The sequence below is a fragment of the Rhipicephalus microplus genome, unplaced genomic scaffold (assembly GCF_043290135.1).
Source record: "Rhipicephalus microplus isolate Deutch F79 unplaced genomic scaffold, USDA_Rmic scaffold_199, whole genome shotgun sequence".
NCBI classification, from domain to species: domain Eukaryota; kingdom Metazoa; phylum Arthropoda; class Arachnida; order Ixodida; family Ixodidae; genus Rhipicephalus; species Rhipicephalus microplus.
The window spans coordinates 212501-218650 of record NW_027464770.1 but is presented as its reverse complement, the minus strand read 5'-3'; the positions used below and the strand labels follow the sequence as shown (position 1 = coordinate 218650).

General features: G+C 37.6%; 1 pseudogene; it reads right to left on the bottom strand.

Moving 5' to 3' along the window:
- Positions 1-5915: 5915 nt before the first annotated feature.
- Positions 5916-6150, bottom strand: part of LOC142791919 (large subunit ribosomal RNA) — a 2857-nt pseudogene continuing 2622 nt past the window's right edge.

The following is a 6150-nucleotide window of genomic DNA, read 5'->3' as shown; positions in this document are numbered from 1 at the left end:
GTTTTATCCCGAACCTGAACAGATAGTGAGGAAACCGTCCATGTCCTGTTAAAATTTGTGAAATCTGATAATTTGCAATAAATTGATTTGGAATCTGATTAATATGTTTTATCCAATTGTGTATATAGCTTTTTCGAGCTATTTTGTCTTGGGCCCAAAGTTGTTCCCATTTGTGATACAATTTTTTTTGTAACTCCTTTTTGATAAAATTCTTAGAAATTTGGACCCCTACTTCTTCTCCGAATCTTATTGCCTTTTTTGCCAATTCGTCTGCTATGTCGTTGCCGATGTTTCCACTGTGTCCTTTTACGTATGTTAGAATAATTTGGTTGTTTACTGAAGCATTTTGGAGCAGTTGCTTAATTTTAAATATATAGGGGTTGAGGTTTTCTGGATTATTTATCCCCTGTAGGACTGACAGGCTGTCTGTCAGCAAATGATAGGTGCTTCGATTTTGTTGTAAACTAATATATTCTATGGCCTTGGTTATAGCCATAGCTTCTGCTTCAAAATTGTTACTGTACTTTGGTAATGAATATTGTTTGGTGTCTAATAATTTTTGCTCTTTCATAACTACAAAAGCTGACCCAGCTCCAATTTCATTGCTTGAACCATCTGTAAAAATTTTGTAATCTGTTTCTTGATTGAGTTCTTTATTAAACTTAAATCTTAATCTTTTAGACGGATGAATTTTCCATTTGTCAATTTTTTTAGTAATAGAATCCGCATCGAAAATTTTGTCATTCCAAATAAACTGCTTTCCATTTTTGATAATGTTGTGTAGTTCTATCTCTTTTTCTAATTTTAGATGTACTGGTGGAACATTAGCTAAGACGTTTAATGCATTATTTGAAACTGTTTTATAGGCTTTAGTTATCGATATTAATGGTTTCCGTTGTATTGATTTCAATCTTTTGATTATGGTGCCAATGTTTCTATACCAGACTGGGCCTGCATAAGTTATTATTCTTTCCATTCCCCTTACATATATTTCCCTAAGTTGTTTGTTTTTAATACCTCTGTTTTTACCTGTAAATTTGTTTAAGTTAATTGACAAGTCGAACACTTTCTCTTTTATATAATCTAAATGCGGAAGGAAAGACAGGTTTTCATCTAAGATTACTCCTAATATTTTCATTTGCTGTACCTTTCTTATTTTATTGTCTCCTAATTTAAGTATTGGTGGGCTTTTTGAATATTTTCCTTTAATAACCATAAATTCGGTTTTTGTTGCATTGAATTCAATCTTTTTTTCGAGGCCCCATTTTTGTATTATGTTTAATGTCTGGTTTGCTTTATCTTGTAGCTTTCTTTTAGATGTTCCTTTAATTATTATTGTGATATCGTCGGCGAAAGCTTGCACATATGTTTTTTCTGGGTATTTTTCCCTCAGTACCTCTGTAATCATTATGGTCCATAGTAATGGACTTAATGGGGATCCTTGGGGGGATCCTTTTCTTAGGCCATACATTTTCTGAATGTTTTCGTTTTTGTACGAGATTTTTCGATTTGTCATGATTGCATTGGTTAATTTTATTAAATTTTTTGGGCAATTATTTTCTTCTAAGTACTTAATTATTTCTTTTTTATCAATGGTGTTGAATGCATTTTTGATATCCATTGATATAATCAAAGCTCCCTCTTTATCTAGAGAAGCTTGGTCTAATTTTTTCTTTATGTTCTCTAATGCCTGAATTGTCGAGGTATCGTGCTTGAACCCGTATTGATTTTTGGGGAATAATTCGTTTTTGTATAAGAAGTGATATATGCGGTCTTTGAGTAAGCTTTCTAGGATCTTTCCGAATATTGAGTTTATTGCAATTGGTCGGTAATCTGCAGGTGTATTCTGACTTTTCTTTTTGGGGATCAATATTATTTTTGATACTTTCCAGTCCTGAGGAAAATATCCTAGTTTTAAACAACAATTAAATATATTTACAAAAAAGGTATTTTGCTTTTGATTTATTAATTGAATAAATTCCGTTGTTAAGTTGTCCGGTCCTGGTGCGATATCTTTCTTTAGGTTCCTAATTATTGCTTCCACTTCCTGTTGCGTAAACTCCCCATCATCTTCAATGTCATTGTTTATTTCCTCTTCTTCGACTTTTGTTTCGTTTACTTCGTTTTCTCCTGCTAAATCATATAATTTACTTATAATATAGTCGACTGTTTCTGTAAGACAATTTGTTGATGAACCGTCCTCTTTTATCATGCTTTTTATAATGACTGCTTTTTTAATTTGATTCCGGGCTAATTTGTATCCTATATTAAAAGGATTCCTCGTTACTTTGGCTAAAAAATTTTCCCAATCCTTCTTTTTCGCCTGTGCAATATTTTCTACATATAATTTATGTTCTTCATAATATTGAGCTTTAAAGATTTCTCTTATATCCCCTCGACTTCTTTTGAACCGTCTTTTCATTGCTCTAACTTTTTTCCTTTGTATTTCTAGTTCCAGGTTCCACCAGCTTTTCTCTTGACCTTTTCCCTTGGTAATGCGTTTTTCATATTTTTTGTATAAGTTTTCCAATGTATTATAAAATTTTTGTATTAAATGCTCGACCTCCTGTACATTATTCAGATTTCGTGATTGTAATTCCCAATCCATCTTTAGTAAATCTGTTAATGCTCTTTGTTTCCCTGTTTTAGTTATTTTAAACATTTGTAATTTGGCCTCTTCGAATATTTCTATTTTGATGAATTTATGATCACTGTATGAAGGTTCATTTAAGACCTTCCAATTTTTAACTTCCCTAATCAAATTGTTTGAAACAATAGATAGATCGATCCAACTTTTGCCCCTTGAATTTTGGAATGTTGGTTCACTGTTCTTGTCGTTTATTAAGTTTAAGTTATTTTTAATAATAAACTCTAAAACTAATTCCCCTCTATCATCTAGTTTGTCACCTCCCCAACTGTGGCTTTTTGCATTAAAATCTCCTGTTATTAAAATGTTCTCTATGTGTGTTTTTTGAATCACGTTCTCTATTTTAGTTAGTAGGTTCTCTATGTTCCCCTTAGGTGCTGCATAGCAGTTGATTAGGAGAAGTTGTTTGTTCTTAAATTTCATTATTACTGCAATAAAATCCTCTTCTATTTGTACTGGAAATATGTTGGTTACCCTTGAGTGGAATATGATGCCAACTTTTGGGTTTTCCTCATGCGCAATAATTCTATCTTTTATTGAACATGGTATAATTTTACCTTTTAAGTGATAGGGCTCTTGAACTAATGAAATATGATGATTTCTCCTTTGTTGATAAATGCTTAAATTCTGATTCGCCTTAAAGGACCTGCCTAAGTTAACCTGTATCATTTCTAATTTTTCTGTTGAATTTAATTTTGTATTCACCATTTCTTTTCTTTTTTTTTTTTTTTTTTTTATACGAGGGAAAAGACTGTCTAAACCCGGAGTTGTCGTTTGGATACCGCTTGCGTATCCTGTCTAATTAGAGTGCTGTTAACTCAAGTTGGCGGAGAATTCTGTCGAGCTCCTGCTCCCTTCTGGCTTTGTAAGTAGGGCATGCCCTTGACATCATGGAATGACTTACCATTTCTGGTTCCCACCCGTCCTGCTTGCAGGCGCTGCATAGGTAATCTTCAACTCTGCATTCTTTGTAGTGATGTCTGCCACTACACTCAGTGCATCGCGGCGTCTGAGATCTACACCATTTTTGTGTGTGGCCGTATTTAGCACAGAAGGTGCATCTTGGAACATAAGTATTGTCGAATACTCGGCACCTATTCCATCCGATGTTTAATTGCTCTTTACCTTGCAATTGTCTCCAAGCTCTGTATTCCAAGCTTACGATTACCGTTTTTCCTTCTTTACCTTGCCATGTGGTTACTATTTTTATATCTTCTTCTGTACATGTTAATCTATTCTGTGAAATGAGTTTCCGAATTATTTCCTCAGATGTGAGTTCTTCATCTATGCCAATAATCTTTAATTCTGGTTTCTTACTTTTTGGCCTCTGCGTTTTCATTCTTGCTCTGAGTTCTGGGTCGTTTTCCATGAGGTTTTCTAGGTTTTTTAATCCTTCTTTTGACGAGGTTGACACTACCATTCCTCGCTTCCCCTCTCGCATTTCTGGGTCACTTAACCCGAGCTCCTGTGGGTCTATCCTTTTTTTTATGGCAGCTTGTACTTCTGCTGTGTTCAACGTCTCGGACGTGACTAAAAGTGCAAATTTGGCTCTCTGTTTTTCATTCTCATCCTTTTGCGTTTGTGAAAGATGGGAAATTTGGTTACCCTCTGTTGTCGTGCTCGTCCTACCTTTAACCGCATCCGCATATGATGCGACCGTTGTCGTTGCCTTTTGTTCTTTGTCTCTGGCACCTTCTAGCCTCGCTACCTCATGGGTGGCTTCCAATGCCAAATTTTTTGTCCTAGAAAATTCCGTCATGATCCTGTCTATTAACTTTTCCTTTTGTTGATCTCCAGCCGCCAATGCCAAGAGCGCCTTCATAAAGGACTTGTCCACTTTCATTAACTTTTTTAACAGCTGTTTTGCCCTAGAAGTCTCCTTTGTACTGTCTTGATCTATTCCTTCATCTTTGTGTTTTTCATGATCCTTACGATCTGTCTTCTCCTGTGCCGAATTCGGTTGAGACTGTGTCTCTTTGTTTTCCTCTAGTGTAGATTTACTTACCTTTTCCCTTCCTTTATTTGTGCTGGTTTTAGAGCTGAGGTGTCTATCCTGTGCGAGGTTCTCCCCTGTTTCCGGAGCTTCGTCATCTGAAGACCACCAGTCGTCTTCATGTTCTGAATAAACTGTAGTCAAACTCCCTTGATCATCACCATCATCTATAGGTGTTAGAGTGTGGTCCTCTTTTCCGGTAACTGCCCCCGGGCCTCTTTTTTCTAGTGGTTGTTTTATATTCGTCTTTGCCTTTACCGCTGGGCTGTTTCTCAACATTTCCTCTTTTGTCACTGAATTTTTTTTTTGTTCTTTCCCATGTTTACCTTTCAGCGAAACCAGGGTAGTCTCACCCAAAATAGCAGCCACGGATGTCGAGTAATCCTGTGTCCCTCCCTTTTCGGTTCGGATTGCAATAGTTGGAAGTTTCCTAGCTGTTTTTGTGAATTGCTGATGTTCCGCCAAATCTAGCCAAAAAAAACTAGTAGGAAGGCAACACTGAAGATGTCTCCTGAATAATTAATTTTTTTGGCGTTCTCAATTGTGCTAGGCTCTCGCGGTTTTTTTTATGTCTATCTCCACATTTAAACGAATCTTTTGACACCTAAATTATCATCCCAGAGCCTCTAGAAGCCGAGATATGAATGCTATACTCAAAATGGTTGGGTCCCACAACAAGATGGCGGCCCCCACAAGGTCGTATGGTGGGAAAAAATAATTGTTAATTTCTTCTCGACGGTCGAAATTTGGCCAGATTCAGCTCACTACCCTATATCCTTCCTCTGCACAATTTAACACTATCACGGATAATTAAAGTGCTCAATTGCTTTTTAATCGAACTTTGAACTCCAGGGGGCAGGCTCTACAGTTATGCCCAGCCAAGATGGCAGCCCCCATACCGGCGCATACACGTGGTAAGAAAGTTGATTTTTGCTGATAAATCTCCTGTATCTCGCTGAATCAAGCCGAGATGGTAGCGGCGAGGCTTCGGAACGTCCCAGGAGCGATGAGAGTGGCTTTCAAGGTGCGAAACAACTTTTTCTTGCCGAATTTCTAATTTGTTCGAAGTGAGGCCAGTGGCTGCTACCTCTAGCCCTAACCGCGATGTGCGTCGTTGATTTAGCCAGATTGCGGTCACTTCAACGCCCGTCTCGCATCGCCCGAGACGCTCCAAGCCTTTATAAGGTCATGCGAGCAAATTTAGAGGACTACTTACAGATTTGATGATCGCAGAAGGCCCCGAAGCGGGAGGTACCAGTGAGGCTGCAGATAGGGACAGAATGTGAGAAGGGCCTTGGGGGGGGCCCACCTGCACCACTAATGTATCGCAGGTTGCAGATAGGGACAGTGGGAATCTCGTTAATCCATTCATGCGCGTCACTAATTAGATGACGAGGCATTTGGCTACCACAAGAGAGTCATAGTTACTCCCGCCGTTTACCCGCGCTTTTTTGAATTTCTTCACTTTGACATTCAGAGCACTGGGCAGAAATCACATTGCGTCAGCACC